The sequence below is a fragment of the Lynx canadensis genome, chromosome X, assembly GCF_007474595.2.
Source record: "Lynx canadensis isolate LIC74 chromosome X, mLynCan4.pri.v2, whole genome shotgun sequence".
Lineage (NCBI taxonomy): Eukaryota > Metazoa > Chordata > Mammalia > Carnivora > Felidae > Lynx > Lynx canadensis.
Genome location: NC_044321.2, coordinates 55,317,332 through 55,334,767, shown reverse-complemented (window position 1 = coordinate 55,334,767; position 17,436 = coordinate 55,317,332). Strand labels below are relative to the sequence as shown.

The following is a 17,436-nucleotide window of genomic DNA, read 5'->3' as shown; positions in this document are numbered from 1 at the left end:
TTCATTTCATAGTGATAAAGAGGTCAATTCATAAAAAGAACAATTCTAAATGTTTATGTATCCAATAATAGAGCTTCACAATACGAAAACGAAAAACCGACACCTGTAAGGAGAAATAAACAAATTCACAAATATACTCAGAGATTTCATTACCTCTTCCTAAGTGAAAAAATAAGTAGACACAAAATCAGTAAGGAAACAGAAGACTGCAAACACCATCAACCAAGGTGAACTGATATGTAAATGACACTCCACTAAGCCTTTCAAGAGTATACATCCTTTTTCACCTGCATATAAAACATTTACCAAGATAGACCATATTCTGGGCCATAAAAATGTTTCTACAAATTTAAAAGGATTTCAAGTCACACAAAGTGTTTTCTCATCACAATGGAATTAAGACAGAAATCAAGAACAGAAATACATCTGGAAAATAATCAAGAATTAGATTATTCTATGGAAATTAGGTAACATACTTCTAGCTAATCCATGGGTCAAGGAAAAAATCTAAAGGGAAATTAGAAAAAGATTTGGTCTGAAGGATGATGAATATACAATATATCAGAATAAAAAATTCAGGGGACATTTATATCATGAAAATATCTATATTAGAAAAAAACACAAAGGTCTCTAATCAATGACCTCAGGTTTCTACATTATGTAATAAAATAAGAACAAATTAAATCCACATAAAAGGAAATGTTTTTAGAAATTAACAATTTGATTATAAAACTTATAATGACATATAAAGCACCTACAATAGTCCAAATAATTTTGAAAAAGAACAATGAAGGATTTCCACTACTTTGCTCAGAACACAATAAAGATACATGAAACAAGATAGTATATTATTGTGTAAAGATAGACAAAACAATATTGACATTTGATTTTCATCATATCTCATTATGTTGTCATTCATTATATTTCATTATACTGCCTACTTATTCAATTATGCTCTTATAATCTCAATTGATTTTCAACAAAGGTACCAAAGCCATACACTGGGAAAGAACTATCTATTCAAAAAATGATGCAGAAACAAATGGATATCTACATGCAAATAAATAAGTAATAAACCTTGACTCTTATCATACACTATATACAAAATTAAGTCAATACGAATCATGGACCTAAATCTAAGATTTAAAATGATAAAACTTCTGGACAAAAACATAAGAGAAAATCTCAGTGTCCTTTTGTTTGCCAAAGATTTCTTAAATATGACATGAACTGGGGCGCCTGGGTGGCGCAGTCGGTTAAGCGTCCGACTTCAGCCAGGTCACGATCTCGCGGTCTGTGAGTTCGAGCCCCGCGTCAGGCTCTGGGCTGATGGCTCAGAGCCTGGAGCCTGTTTCCGATTCTGTGTCTCCCTCTCTCTCTGCCCCTCCCCCGTTCATGCTCTGTCTCTCTCTGTCCCAAAAATAAATAAAAAACGTTGAAAAAAAAATTAGAAAAAAATAAAAAAAAAATAAAAAAAAATATGACATGAACTCACAAATTATAAAAGGGAAAAAATCAGTAAGTTGCATTTCATCAACATTAAAAATGTTTACCCTTCAGAAGACACCACTGTGAAAAGGTAAAAGCAAGCCAAAGACTGGGAAAACATTTGCAAAACATGTATCTGACAAAGGACTTGTATCTAAATTACATAAGGAATTCTTATAAATCAATAGTAAGATGTCAAAGATCTTAATAAAAGTAGGAAAAATACTTAAGACACTTCACCAAAGAATATATTTGGGTGGCATATAAGCACATAAAAAGATGGTTGATATTATCAGCCATCAGAGAAATATGAATTAAAACCACTATGAGATAATACTATACACACACTACAATGGTTACAATTAAAAAAGTTCACTATACTAAGTATGGGAAAGGATGTAGGACAACTGAACTCTCACATGTTGCTAGTGGTAGTACAAAATTTGGAAGTTTGGCAGCTTTTAAAAAGGTAAATGTCACAGACATTCCACAATTCATTTATCTAAGAGAAATAAATGTGTATGTACACAGAAACCCTGGTACACAAATGTTCATAGCAGTTGTATTTATAATAGCTAGAAGTGAAAGTAAGTCAAATATCAATAGTTGAAACTAAAAACAAATTGTCATGTATCTATACAACGCAATACTATTAATCATTCAAGAGGAATGAATTAGTCTTATACACAACATAGATGAATATGAAAATAATTATGCTGAGTGGAAGAAGACAAAGAGTTCATACAGAATGAATCCATTTATAGAAATTTCTAGAATCTGTAAATTAATCTGTAATGACAGGAAATAGATTAGTAGTTGCCTGGAAGGGAAAGTAGTAAAGGATCAGAGAATGGAGGGAACACAAAAAAGCACCAGGAAATTTTAGGGGATGATGGATATTTATTATCTTGATTGTGGTGGTGGGTGTATACATCAAATTGTACACTTTAAATGTGCTTTATTATATGTCTATTATACTTCAATAAAAGTGTTAAAAACTATAAGGAGAAGTATGGCATAGTTAACACAATCACAATTTTATTCATAGTTATTTTACTACTTGTAAAGATTTCTAAGTGTTTAATGTCAACCCCCTGAAAAATCAAGTCTTTCTAGCCACAGGACCAGGACAATGGCAGACTAGCAAGACAGAAAACTTGTAGACAATCTTCTCCCTACTCTACACAAACACCATAGATAAAACTGTGGCACCACCCATATCACCTTCAGTAAAGGCCAAATGGGAAACTTGAATATCAACTCCAGCCTATCTGTAAGGAAGAGCCTCTATTACCTCCCCATTGGGAAGATGTCAGAAAACACTCAGTAGAGACCTGGGACCTTCGTCCATGTCTGGCAATAACAAGGTTTTCCCACTACTTACTGTCATTAAAAACCATCTGGTAAACCTGAGCTTCAACTCCTACCTAATGGTTAAGAAGGCACTCCTCTTCCTCCCTGCCAAGGTGGTGTCAGTGGAGGCCTCCTGGGGAGCCTGAACTCCCACCTCCACCTAGCAGTAACAAGGCATCCTCTTCTTGACTAGAGTTTCAAGAAAGGTTGAGCAGGGAACCTAGATATCCACATCCACCTGGCATGAACTAGGCAGTGCCTACCTTCTCTCACAGGTGTAGCATCAAAGGAGGCTTGCTAAAACTGATATAAGATCCAGAACTTATAGCATAATGCTCAAAATGCCTAGTATTCAATTAAGAATCAATCATCAGAGCACCAGGTGTGGTACGGAAGTGTTGAGTCACTAAATTGTACACCTGAAACTAATATTTCACTGTATTTTAACTAACTGGAGTTTATTTTTTTAATGTTTATTCATTGTTGAGAGAGAGAGAGAGGCAGAGAGAGAGGCGGACAGAGGATCTGAAGGAGGCTCTGTGCTGATAGCAGCAAGCCTGATGTGGGGTTGGAACTCACGAACCATGAAATCATGACCTGAGCTGAAGTCAGACACTCAAAGAAGTGAGCCATTGAGGTGCCCCTAACTAACTGGGAAAGAACTGTCTATTCAAAAAATGATGAAGAAATAAATGGATATCTACATGCAAATAAATAAGTAAGTAAACCTTGGAGTTTAAATAAAAACTTAAAATAGGAAGTCTCAACAAAGGAAGATATAAAGAAGAACCAAAAGGAAATTTTAGAACTGAAAAATACAATAGCCAAATTAAAAACTCAATGGATGGACTCAACAGCAGAAGGGATAGAATGGAGGAAAGAATCAGAAAACTTGGAAATAGAACAATAAAATGGGTATAATATTATGCAAACTATGTTCATCCATACCAGAGAATATTACTCAACAATAAAAATAAAAAACGGATACAGACAACAAACAGATGTATCTCAAGTGTATTATGCTCAGTGAACAAAAGTCAATCTCAAAAGGTTACATACTGTATGTTTTCTTTTTTATATAAGACTATAGAAATGACTGAAATGACAAAGCTTTATAGATCGAAAAAAGATTAGTGGTTGCCAGAAGTTAAGGATAGTGAAAGATGAGAGGCGGGAGACTTGATTCCAAAGGGGTGGGTAACAAGTAGATCTTTGTGGTAATAGAATAGTGCTGTCTCTTGGTTGGTTATACAAATCGTCACATATGATAAAATGACACAGAACTATATACACATATAATATCCTGGTTTTGATATAGCACTCTAGTTATGTAGACTGTAACCATTGGGGGAAATTATTATATAAAGGATATGACAGTTCTTTGTACTATTTTTGCAACCCCCTGTGAATTTTTAAAAATAAAAGATTATTTTTGGAGTGCCTGGGGGGCTCACTCAGTTAAGCATCGGACTTCAGCTCAGGTCATGATCTCACAGTTTGTGAGTTTGAGCCCAGCATCGAGGCTCTGTTCTGACAGCTCACAGCCTGGATCCTGCTTGAGACTCTGTGTCTCCTTCTCTCTCTCTCTCTCTCTCGCCCTCCCCCACTCATGTTCTCTCTCTCCTCTCTCCAAAATAAATAAACATTGGAAAAAATTTTTAAATAATACACAATAAAATGTTATTTTGAATATTCTAATATTTTATATTGAATTTAATTTACAATAATTTATATTTTATTATTTATATTAAATTATATTAATAGTATTTATTTTAACATAAAACGTTTAAAAAGAAAAAATAAAATCAAGACATTGGAAGGGCACCTGGGTTGCTCAGTCAGTTAAGCATTGGACTCATAATGTTGGCTCAGGTCATGATCTCACGGTTCATGAGATCGAGCACTGTGTCAGGCTCTGCACTGACAACTTGGAGCCTGCTTGGTATTCTCTCCCTCACTCTCTCTTTCTCTTTGCCCTTCCCCTGCTCACTTGTTCACGCTCTCTTTCTCTCTCTCTCTCAAAGTAAATAAATACAATTTTAACAAAGACATTGGAAACAACTAGAAACACAATTTAACAAATATAAATGATTGGTAAGATTCTGCAGGCTAGAGAGACATCCTAGAGTGGGAAAACAAAAGCATTATACTTGTCGTCATCCAAACAACATATTACCAAATCACTGACTACCAAAGAGAAATGGAATGAAGGGTTACTTTACTCCAAGTATAGGTTACACACCACTAGAGAATGGTTATATTCAAACTTGGGAACATTATCTTTGGGATAACAAGGTAGAGAGAGAATAAAGATGGTATATAGTAGGCTATCAACATATTAAAAATATATATGTTGAATGAATGAATGAATGGGTAAGCCAGTTTCCTTCTTATCTATGTCATCATTGCTATGCTCTCTCACAGTCTTTAAAAAAACTTTTTTGGGGGTGTGTGTGGCTAAAGGAGACCAGAATTTTGGCTCTTTGGTGATAAATGATTGGTTTTTCCCCCTTTAGGGTGGAGTGTTAATATAATTTTGTTCCCTCCATATGTAATTTAAAAACCAATTTTTTAAAGCACCAATTTCTAATCGTTAGGCAGTGTTGTGCCTATGACCATTTGATTTGCGGATCTTATCCAAGTCATTTTAAGTTAAAGAGACAATGACTTCGAATTAATTTTGGTTTGAGAATTTCACACTAACCTTTGATAAGATTGTAAACATCCTGGGATACCACCCTAGATGACAAGATGTCAGAGTGATCAAGATGCCATAAAAAGAATGTTGTCCATTAGATAAATACAATGATCTCAGCTCCGGTCATTTATAATAGAGTCACTTTATAAAAATATGGGAGATGAGACTGTCTAATAAAGGTTTTATCAGGGCAGTTTTAATAAAGAAAGATAAGAGGGTAAAAGTAGGAAGTATTTTTCAAAAATACAACAAAAAAGGAAAACTAACAGTTTTCCTTGGTGTCTTTTTCTTATTATGTAATACCTTAATAGGGAATTTTCATTAGGACAGAGTCTCAGGAACAAGGAATGAATGGAGGTGGCAGTGGTAGAAGGAAAAAAAAAATAAGGAAAGATAAGAAGAGATCTACAAGTAAGGTTCAGTACTAGACCAAGGTACTATCAGAGAGGAAGGACAAAGAGGAATATAAACTTTCTTTTGATCTTATCTCATTATCTTCTCAGCTCAAAAAAGTCTCTTATGCTCACCTCTCCCTTTCTGGCTAGCTCATCGCTTGTCCCTATTATATCTTTCTACTAATACCTAATCAAGATTTATTATAGCAGAGTCTCCCCACAGACTCTGGCAGGTCAATGTTAGTCTGGTTTTTGACAGGAAAGTTCAATGCAATTGACAGATGAAATGCAATTGAAGCCTAAAGTCTCAAATCTCATTGGCTTAAATCTTATGCCTGATAATCACTCATCATCATATCCTTTTTAGTCAGAGGGCACTAAAGCTAACTGATTCATCAGGCAGAGAACTCCAACCATGCTGCTCTAGGGAAATTTGCATAATGTACCTAAAATACCAGGGGCTGGCTTCAGTGCTCACAAGTGCTATAACCAGTGAAGCCTCTCTAGTGCTAGGTCCAAATATAACATATCAAGCCACTAATTGTTTTCATTTACTGAGGCTTTTTAAATGTTTAATAATTTACTTTCATTATACTGTCAGAGGTCACATAAGGGAGAAGCTGCAGCATTCTGTAGGCATAATTCATAGCTTTCCATTCAATCTAGATACTTCAGTTGCATTGTCATATTTTCAAATTGATAAATCTGATTATCTTTAGAGAGCATACCACTTGCTCCCTTCAGAAAACATTTTTCTTATTTACCAATAAACATCTCAGAGACGTTTGATTGCTCACCAAATGTATGCTCCTGTAATAGACATTTAGACACAAAACAAAAAAAATGGAAAGCAAATTTCTCTCCTTCTCAAAGGTCGGTCTAAAATATAAACAATGACATACTCACTTGCAAATCAAGACAACTACCAAAGCCCAAGAGCTTCTATGAAATCTCCTTCACTCTCAAGGAGGCTTGGATGCCCTGCATATTTTTAGAAAATACTTTCATGACTTCAATGTATTTATGTAAGGGCATCAGGAATTTTATTCCACCAATCATCTTTGTAATTCTTATCTGTCGTCATTGGTTCCAAAGACCATCAAACCAGAAACTTTCTCTCAAAGCCTAACTCAGGGCCATAAGATTCTAATATCACAGCTTTACTTTCCATAGGCCACAGCAAATCCAAACTCATTCCCATTTTTCAGGGCACAAGGAGATATGCAGGTATTTCTAGCTAAAAATAAAAGTAGCTTCTTTGTCCCAAAGTACCTATGCAAAGGAATAAACACCTTTCCTTACTAACACCAAGAAGAATACAGTCTTACCTATCAACATCTGACAGGCCAAGCATTTCAGTTATGGACCCTGCTGAGTTCTAATGATAGCAACTTTTATTAATTTCATCCTTCACTAGAACATAAAGGGAAATCATCTTTCCTCTTCCTTATTATTTCCAACCAGTTCAGTCTGCTTAATGAATGTACTGATTAGTTACTGATTGTTCATCATCTTTAAAATTAATTTGAAAAGTAGATTTGGAAAAAACATCACTTGTGTTGGAGATAGACTGGGTGTTCATGAAGTGAGCATTCACTGAATTAGGCACTCACTGTTACCAAGTGTCACAAAATGTTTTATTCTGCCAGCTGGAGACACAGATTTCACACTGAGGAGTGCAGTGCTTCCTATAGGAACAATCCCCCTGTGGATAGTCAATAAATCTTTATTAAAAGCCTTCCTTCCAGGGGCGCCTGGGTGGCGCAGTCGGTTAAGCGTCCGACTTCAGCTAGGTCACGATCTCGCAGTCCGGGAGTTCGAGCCCCGCGTCAGGCTCTGGGCTGATGGCTCAGAGCCTGGAGCCTGTTTCCAATTCTGCGTCTCCCTCTCTTTCTGCCCCTCCCCTGTTCATGCTCTGTCTCTCTCTGTCCCAAAAATAAATAAACGTTGAAAAAAAAAATTAAAAAAAAAAAAAAAAGCCTTCCTTCCAGAGGGAAAAAGAGAGAGACAAGTGAACCAGGAGAGGGCTGGTTGAAAACTTCTGTGGCTGTTTCAGGAGAGACGACTTATTGGAAACAAAAGGGAATGCCTGTAACCTTTCTAGCAGAGGGCACTGGAGACTGGGAGAAGTGGCCACAAATCATTCTGGAATAAAGGGGATTGGGCAGTAATTTCAAGACTTCGGCAACTAGATTGCTATGCACCAGAAATACACAGCCTCCTATGTGTATTTCCCTGTTGCCACCAATAGCTTCTGCTTTTAAAAGAGTCAAGAGTTATATAGTAAACATTTCTAGGTAACTTATCCAATACTTTACCCAGAAGTAGCCAATAACCTACAAGACAGCCAATAATATACATTCTAAGAATGATCAAACATTAAGACATATATCCTTTGCTCATAAAAATATAGCATAACACAACATTAGGGTTAGGTTCTCATAAGAGGATTGCCTATGTGTTCAAGGTATAGTCACTCTTAAAATTGTGTCTAAAAATAACAAGCCTATTTATCTGGTCCCAGTGGCACAACTGATTTGGAATGAGGAGCTGCCAAATACACCAAATAGTAACAGCTGACATCAGTGGAAGAGATTATACAACTATAAAAAGCAGATATGAAATTTAAAAAGCATAGCAGTCTGGGGACATTTAGTGTGGGGAAAAACAGTACTGTTCCTATCAAATGTCCCCACTGGAACAATTATAGTTAAGACAAAGCAAAAACTTGAGATTCATAATGTTGGCAAAACTCTAATCTTGTCCTGATTTTGTCATCCTACTGGATCCTACTTTACACCAATAGCTCCAAACAGAAGGCCTTCTTGAGGTGGTGTCAGACAGTGGAGGGAAGAAAACAAGGCACTTACTCCTCATATGGCTTTAGATGTACCGGTTAAGCAAGTTTCAGATAGTTTTGGTCTGAAAATTTAAAATTTAAAATGTGGATACTTACTATTTCCCTCACAGAACTGTCATAAGGACAAAATAAGATACTGTATGTAAAACACTTCATTAAATATAAAGTGTTAAAAAATGGTAGCTTTCCATTTACTTTGTTCTGTTTAGTCCAAAATACAACTATAAGAATCCATAGTGGTTATCTTACCCTTTTCATAACTTTCTGTGCTTTCTCGTTTAACACATCTCTCCTCCTCTTATATTTGTGAGGGATTATGACACCATCATTCTAGGTAAAACTGAACCCAACAGGCATCCTTGATTCCTCCCTTTCCATTCATATCTAAGTAATGACCTTGGCCACCTCTTTAACCCCTCCTATAGCTTTCCTTTGCCTTCCATTCACTTGGATGCATCCTTTTCCAGACCCTCAGAGATCATCTCTAACTGGTTTTCTTATATCTAGTTTCTTGTATCTAGTTTCTAGTTAAGTAAACTTTCTTATAGCTGTTCTAAAGACAGCTTCAAGTAGGTCATCCCCTGGATCAAAAGCTTTCACTGACTTCCCAGTGCCTTCAGGATAAAATCCAAAATCACCAAACTGGCATTCATAAAAATCCATGGGAAGAATTTCTCAGAGGTCTCAAAAAATCTGTGCTTGCTTCTTCTGAGAAATTGGTTCATTTTAATGTCATGAATCTCTGCATATCTTATAGTGAATATTTCCCTCTTCGTCTGCTAAGACACTCAGAGCCAAACTTGGATTACAACTATAAAGTCCCCAATGCTGTGTGCTTGGTTAAAACCTTACTGGGGTGCCTGGGTGGCTCAGTCGGTTGATTTCTGCTCAGGTTATGATCCCAAGGTCAAGGGATCAAGCCTCGTGTCAGGCTCCACGTTGTGCACGGAGCCTACTTGAGATTCTTTCTCTCTCTGCCCCTCTCCCCTTCTCTCTCTCTCTCACTCGCTTTCTCAAAAAAAAAAAAAAAAGTCCTTATTGTGGCCTCATTTCAGTTTCTTACATTTATTTTCCCTTCACATGCATTTCTTTGTCAATTTGTTCATCCTGTCATTGTATTAGTTTCTCAGTAAACCAACTCAAATCCTGTTAGAATGAGGTAGAGTATAAAATAATATTGTGAGACTTAAAACACTACATGACCATATGAACAAAGGTGGAAAAAAGACTGGGTAGCAAGAGAGGGAGCAGGAATGAGGATGAGAATGATCCTCATATCAGTTCAAGTGTAAGAAAACTAGAGAGAACCATTTGGGGAACATTTACTATCAGCATTTGTAATAAGCTAACAGGGAAACAAACGAAGCATTTACAGTAAGACATCTATTCTTGACAACATCTCTGAAAATAAGTTCTACTGCTAACCTTTTGTCTTAAAATATATTACCAAATGAAAATGTAATGAAGTCAAAGCTAAACAGAATATGATGATGACTTACATTTGTACTGCTTTGCTGCTTACAAACCCCTTTCACATATAGTATCTCAATGGGACCATTCCAGACTATTCTTTGTTGTAGAAGCCATTCACATTGGCAAGAAACTGTTTCAAGCAGCATTCTCCATATCTGGGTTATTAAAGATGTGGTATATGCTGTAATAGAAAGTCGTATTGTATGTTGTTTGTCCCCTCTCTCTAAATTCTTCTCTACTGGCATTTCATCTTGTTCTTTAAATCACCAAGCTCTACCATGCCAATGTTAGTCTGATCTCTTTACCCATTCTTATTTTGAGCCTCTTTTTAGACATAGGATCCAACCCTCCCTTCCTTGTCCCCATCTTCCAGCCCCAAAGAATAGCTTTCCACTTCTTTGCACGCCCAGACCATTCCCTCTCAAACCTCTACCTTTCTAAGAAGGCATTTATTTTTTAAGCATTTCAGCTATGAAGACCACCCACTATGGAGCTCATTTATTGTTCTCATTTTATATTGCGCTGCACCAACTTGTATCTTTAGACTGTAAGCTCCTCAGTGAAAGGATTTTCTTCTTTGTTTAGTGCAATCAACCTATTGTAAAGTACTGTGTATACTTACAGACTATCACTAATGCGGTTCTTCCTGGGTTTCACTGGAATTATCTGCTTAGTCATGTGATTTCACTTGGCCATCATTTTTCTTCCACTGAATTATTTGGGGCCCTCTTCCAGATTTTTTTAAAGTAAAAAATTAGCACTTTCTGCTTTCAAGAGTGCGATAAGCTACACATTTGAATGTACATGCTTCATCCTGCTTTATTCTATTTCTTACAGATAACAATATCAAATTAAATACCTTCCAATAGTCTGCTACAAAGGCAAAATACAAAGCCATTTTCCTTCCGGGTAATCTACAGATAATCTTATTCACTCCTGCTGTACAGAAAAATGACAACAGTCCACCTGGAATTGAATATATTCCAGCTATCATTAGTTACAATGCTGTATCAGGGGAACAATGCTGGCTAAAAAAATAAAGTCATTAATTTCCCTAAAACAAACAGAGGGGAAAGACAATTTAAGATACACAGAGTTACTGCATAATAAATTCCATTTTTTCAATTAATGCAAATATTTAATGACAACGTAAAGTTAAAAAACCAAAATGCATTAGGGTTGCTTAGGTGGCTCAGTCAGTTAAGTGTCCACCTTTGGCTCAGGTCATGATCTCATGGTTCATGAGTTCAAGCCCCACATCAGGTTCTGTACTGACAGCTCAGAGCCTGAAGCTAGCTTTGGATTCTGTGTCTCCCTCTCTCTCTGCCCCTCACCATGCTCAGATTCTCTTTCAAAAAATAAACAAACATTAAAATTTCTTTTAAAAAAATCAAAATGTATTGGAGGATAAATAGATCGGACAGTACATAAATTGTTGTGTGGAACCAAGAGTCAGATATAATCCCAAATCCCGTTCAGCAATTAGTTTCATAAGTATCAACATGGAGAGAAAGATGTCTCTACCTTTTTTGTGTGTGTGACAAACTTGTCTGAAACTTTTGCTCAAAATATATTTGCTCAATATAGATGCTGTTCCTAGGTCTAAGAAACAGTGAAAAAGCCCAAATGTGGGCAATGGAAGAGGGAAGGAACAAGCAAACTAGAATACTCCATAAACTGTGATTGTCAACTAGCTCTTACAAAGCATACAGGAGTAATCCCTTGGCAATGAATCTTCTTTCACTGTGAAAATCTAGTTCATGTCATTGGAGCTTTCATACAAGGTCCGTATTTCATCCAGTTCATGGGCAATAGTTTTACTCTCCACCTCACAGGAGTTTTTGGCTTATGCTCAATTATCTGGATGAATCACAATGCCTAATCCTTACTCTTTGTGTATACACATGGAGATGGACACCTTTTAAACACTGTACCTGACATTTGCAAGTAGTCTTAAAGAAAAGTTCCAAAGAAGAGCATGTAGTAGAACTGGAAGGATACAAACATGAATTATTTTAGCATCTAAAGGACATTTCAGCATAAACCCTACTTCTGAGTGATATACAACAAAAATGCAAATAAATTGCTTGAGAATGATGGCTCCATAGCCAAAAAATGCTATTAAGTTCATATCTGTAGCCACATAAAGAGTTTATCCCATAGAGACAGCCCATATGGAGATCTTTGCACAAAGATCCATCAAATCCTGGCAGTGAAAACCTATCAGGACAGGTGTAGATCCTATCTCCAATGCCCCTTAGTGAGCATTTCACAGGTGTGTGGCTAATAGAAAATATGTGACAGGTGAAGTCCAGATGATTAAAATTTGGATTAAAGTGATACCTTAACACCTTATCTACAATGGCTTTATTATGAAATTTCAGCTTTCTGTTTGTAATGCTTTGCAGTGCCCCTCCAGGCAGAATTAAGAGTGTAAGAGTTTCTTCGTTATGGACATGTTTCTGTTAAGCAGCTAACATAGTATCTGCTAGGATGAAGTTAGAATATCTTTTCATTATAAGGAAAGAACTCTAGACTACAATAAGTCAAATGTATACCAGATGATAACCTTCTACCTCCTAAAAGAGATGCATTGGATGAACATGCTTTAACCTTGAATACTCAGGATCATACAATCAATACTACTCAAAAAAAAAAAAAAGGCGATTTCATGTTCAACTTTGGAATTAAGTTGGCTAAATAAATGTTAACTGTGAGGTATCACACTTGACCAACCAAGTTTGGTTAGTACTCTCCTTAATTAATAAATTATTTGCAGCAAACCCTTTAATAACTAAGGAGACATAGCTTAACTTATTTCTTCTGAGTTTAGCAGCATCTACCAGGAATTTCTCATGGGCTACATTCATAAAAATTAGAAAATCAAAAGGACCAGGAGACTAACACATACTGGGAAAGAGAAAGGGGACTCATGTTAAATGCAAGTAAGAGTTCACTACCAATTGTTCTCCCTTAAACTAACCCTCCCATTGCTCTGGTTTGACTGTGATTTTTTTAAAATAATTTGTGTATTGCTAGAAATCACATTCTTAACCCACAGGACGAGAAAATGAGAGAGCTCACTTCATGCTGTTAATGGTAAATTAGCACATGATCACAACCTAGCAGTAATTAGGGAAGTTTACAAAGCAAACCTCTCACACCTCTTCTAGAGTTTTCTACTCTTCTTCCCTACACAAAGCAGACATAAAACCAGATATTTGTATTATAAACAAGCTGTTACAAAATCAGGGCCCCCAAAAACCATTTTCTTCTATAGGTTTATTTGTAGTAATGTAGTCCACTATAGTCACTGCAAACAAAGCACCATTACTATAGAGCCTCCAAGATGGTATGGAAATATCTTTGTCTTTGTAATAGGATTTTACTTGAATAAAAGGAAAGATGTCCTGAACAGTGAAAGTCCTAAACACAGAAATGACTTAGAAGGAGGTTACAAAATTTCATTCCCAGGGGCCCTTTATTTTAAAAGAATATAAAACTATTTATTGATTACTGTTTACCAGTATTTACAATAAAGTAAACAATACATAGTTGGATAACATTCTGATTATTACAAAGTTAGTGTTTTTCCTGGTTTCTGCTGAACCAGTAACTCAAATACTGAGAAGACTGAGCCTACATGTAAGGAAGAATTTGGGGTAAAGAAAAAACACGCAACTCAAAGAATTTAGAATACAAAAGTTTGTTGACCCATTTATTTCAGCAGGTCCTAAATTGCCAATATCTGATTATGATTAGGTTTCCATGAAGAATGTCTTAGACATTCCATGAATCATGATCTTTTAGTCAATACAGCACAAAGATTTCCACTTCTTGAAAAGGAATGGTTCAGTAGAAGGAACCTTTAAATGTCCATTTAACTAACTTTCACTTACCTAATTAAAACAAACAAGGATTTGTCTAGTTTTCTCATTTGCATGGGGAGGTTGTTGGTAGTGATAAAATTTTCCTTTCAGGGATCTTGCAAATAAACTTGCATTTATATCACTCTAGATATGGAAATGGATTCTGATATGGCTGCTTTTAAATTGTTCTGTTTAAATTGTTTACAATATATTTAAATTGTCCAATTAATTACAAAATTTGAAAAGTTAAGGCTTCAGGAAAAATTTCAATTTAACTTTAAGTGATTCATTTCCTAGGTTGCTGAAAATGACAGCATCCCAGAAACATGGGCTTAGCCATGATTATGAAATGCTGTTTTTGTTTTGGTGAATGTCAAAAAAAAAGGAAAGGAAAGGAAACCATTTACGTTTGTATTTTTATGTATACACACAAAAACAACCACAAATAAGCAAAAACCCAGATGGCCCTTAGGCATATGGGAGTAAAACACAAATTCTTTTTTTTTTAATGTTTATTTATTTTTGAGACAGAGTGCGAGTGGGGGAGGGGCAGTGAGAATGAGAGACACAGAATAAGAAACAGGCTCCAGGCTCTGAGCTATCAGCACAGAGCCCTACGCAGGGCTCAAACTCATGAACTGTGAGATCATGACCTGGGATGCAGTCAGATGCTCAAATGACTGAGCCACCCAGGTGCCCCGTAAAACACAAATTCTGATTGAGTAATGACTCTAAAGATTTTCCCATGGTCTCAAATATTCTTTTCTGACGAAGGAATCAACTACAGAAAACTTTCATTGTTTCAAAGTAACCAGAGATATAGACTGGAAAACAACAACTCCCCCAATACTACTTCAAATTGAACCTATCAAAGTTGATTTTTATTAGAATACTATTTATTCACACAAATAAATCAAAAAACCAAAACCCAGGAGCACCTTAGTGGCTCAGTAGGTTAAGCATCCAACTTTAGCTCAGGTCATGATCTCTCCTCTGTCCACAAATTTGAGACTCACTTTGAGCTCTGTGCTGACAGCTCAGAACCTGGAGCCTCCTTTGGATTCTGTATCTCCCTCTCTCTCTGCCCCAACCCCACTAGCATTCTTGTTGTCTCTCTCTCTCAAAAATAAATAAACATTAAAAAAACCCAAAACCCAGATTACATGTGTGTGTGTGTATATATATATATATATATATATATATACACACACACACACACACAATCTATATATAAAAAGTTATTGAGCACCATCTTCTTTTTTTTTTTTTAATTTTTTTTTCAACGTTTATTTATTTTTGGGACAGAGAGAGACAGAGCATGAACGGGGGAGGGGCAGAGAGAGAGGGAGACACAGAATCGGAAACAGGCTCCAGGCTCTGAGCCATCAGCCCAGAGCCCGACGTGGGGCTTGAACTCACGGACTGCGAGATCGTGACCTGGCTGAAGTTGGACGCTTAACCGACTGCGCCACCCAGGCGCCCCTGAGCACCATCTTCTAAACAAAAATGCCACCTTAGTCTGTCCTCATAAAAAGCAATTACAATTTGAGGACATTTGATGTTTGCCTCTTTTGCCAGCACCATGTCTACCTCATCTGAATCTTTCCATTTCATGAGAAACATTAATTCTCCACTGCTGCCTGTGGCACCAATTATTCATTATTTATCAGCAGCATCTTTTTTCTCCTTTGATTTGCTATCATCAGATTCATTGTCAGATACAGATTTTCTTTTCGTACAATCTTTCTCTTTGTCAGTTTTTTGAAAATTAAAGAAATACTTCAATTAATTCTGGACAATCTTAATTTTCTTCAGGTTCCCAAGTATTGTCAGCATCTGTAAATCCCTTTCACTTAAGGAAATACTCCACCTTCCCATTCACTACATATCATTTCAGTACTTTTCTTCAGGCTCTGCCTCTTTTACTTTTTTTCTCTTCTCATTCTATTTCTTTCCCAATTTTTGCAATGTAGTTTTATTGGAGGCCATTTTTTATTGCAGGCTTGAAGAGCATTTATTCACTGCCTCTGAGCAGTTCTGGGTCCCTGGTTTGCAGCATCTCCCCCTTTATTTATTTTTTGGACCTTTTGTCCTAAAAAGCCTTAATTTTTTTAAGTAATTAAATGTGTAAATATTTTATTGCGTCTTCATTTTGAGACATAATTAGAAAGATTTCTCCCCATACACAGATTATAGAAGAATCTACCCATATTTTCTTCTAATTCTTCTGTTGCTTCAAGATTTGCATTTAGATCTCTGACCGATTTGGACTCTGGTATCTTTTCCAAAGTGGCTATTTTGGTTATTTATCAACGTATAACAAACTACCCCCAAACTTAGTGGCTTAAAATAATACCCACTTTATTAGCTTCCATAGCTATTATGAAGATTTGACTCAGCTGAACAGTTCTGCTAATCTTGCCTCTGGTTCTCTTGTATAGTTGCAGTACTTGGTGGCTGGGGCTGGAGTTCTGTAAAAGCTTGATTTAAATGCTGGGAAGGTGGGGCATCTCTCTTTCTGCATGTAGTTCCAGGTCCTCTTCTCTCCAAGTGGCTTCTCCATTTAGTCTTTTCTTCCTTTTTCTTTTCTTTTTTAAACAGCTTTTATTGTGGTTGGCTTCATATACCATAAAATTCACCTATTTATAGTTCATACATTTCAGTACAATCATAGATTTGTACAGTCATCACCACAATCTAATTTATAAGTACTTTTAACATCCTGGAAAGAAACCCTGCACTCATTAGCAAGTCATTCCTCATTTTTGCTGCAACCCTCATCCCTGTTCCTGCCTTAATTACTGATCTACTTTTCTGTCTGTATGAATTGGTCTATTCTGGATATTTCATAAAGGAATAATATACTACTTAGTCTTTTTAACTAGCGTCTTTTACTTAGCATAATGTTTCAAGATTCATCTATGTTGTAGCATGTATCAGAATTTCATTGCCTTTTATAAACAAATAATAATCCATTGTATGGTGACATCACAATTTGTTTACCCAGTCATCTGTTGCTGAACACTTAGGTTGTTTCCACTTTTTGGTTATCATGAATTATGCTTCTATGAAATTCTTTGTAAAGTTTTTGTGTGGACATATGTTTTGATTTCTGAAGTATATACCTAAGAGTGGAATTACTGGGTCATCTGTTTAGCCTTTATTTTTTAAATGCCATTAAAATTTTTTTTGCATCATGATAAGTCTACTCTTTACTCCTCATCTCCTATTACCCTCAATCCCCTACACCCTTCCCTCTGGTAACCATCAGTTTGTTTTCTATAGTAAAGAGTCTGTTTC

General features: G+C 36.1%; 1 protein-coding gene and 1 pseudogene across 1 annotated transcript in view; both read right to left on the bottom strand.

Moving 5' to 3' along the window:
- The window catches only part of LOC116737888 (ectodysplasin-A-like), a 287,027-nt gene that overhangs the window by 134,546 nt on the left and 135,045 nt on the right, over nucleotides 1–17,436 (bottom strand). The gene's annotated exons all lie outside the window — the stretch shown is intronic.
- On the bottom strand, nucleotides 13,516–16,168 carry LOC115507683 (annotated as a pseudogene).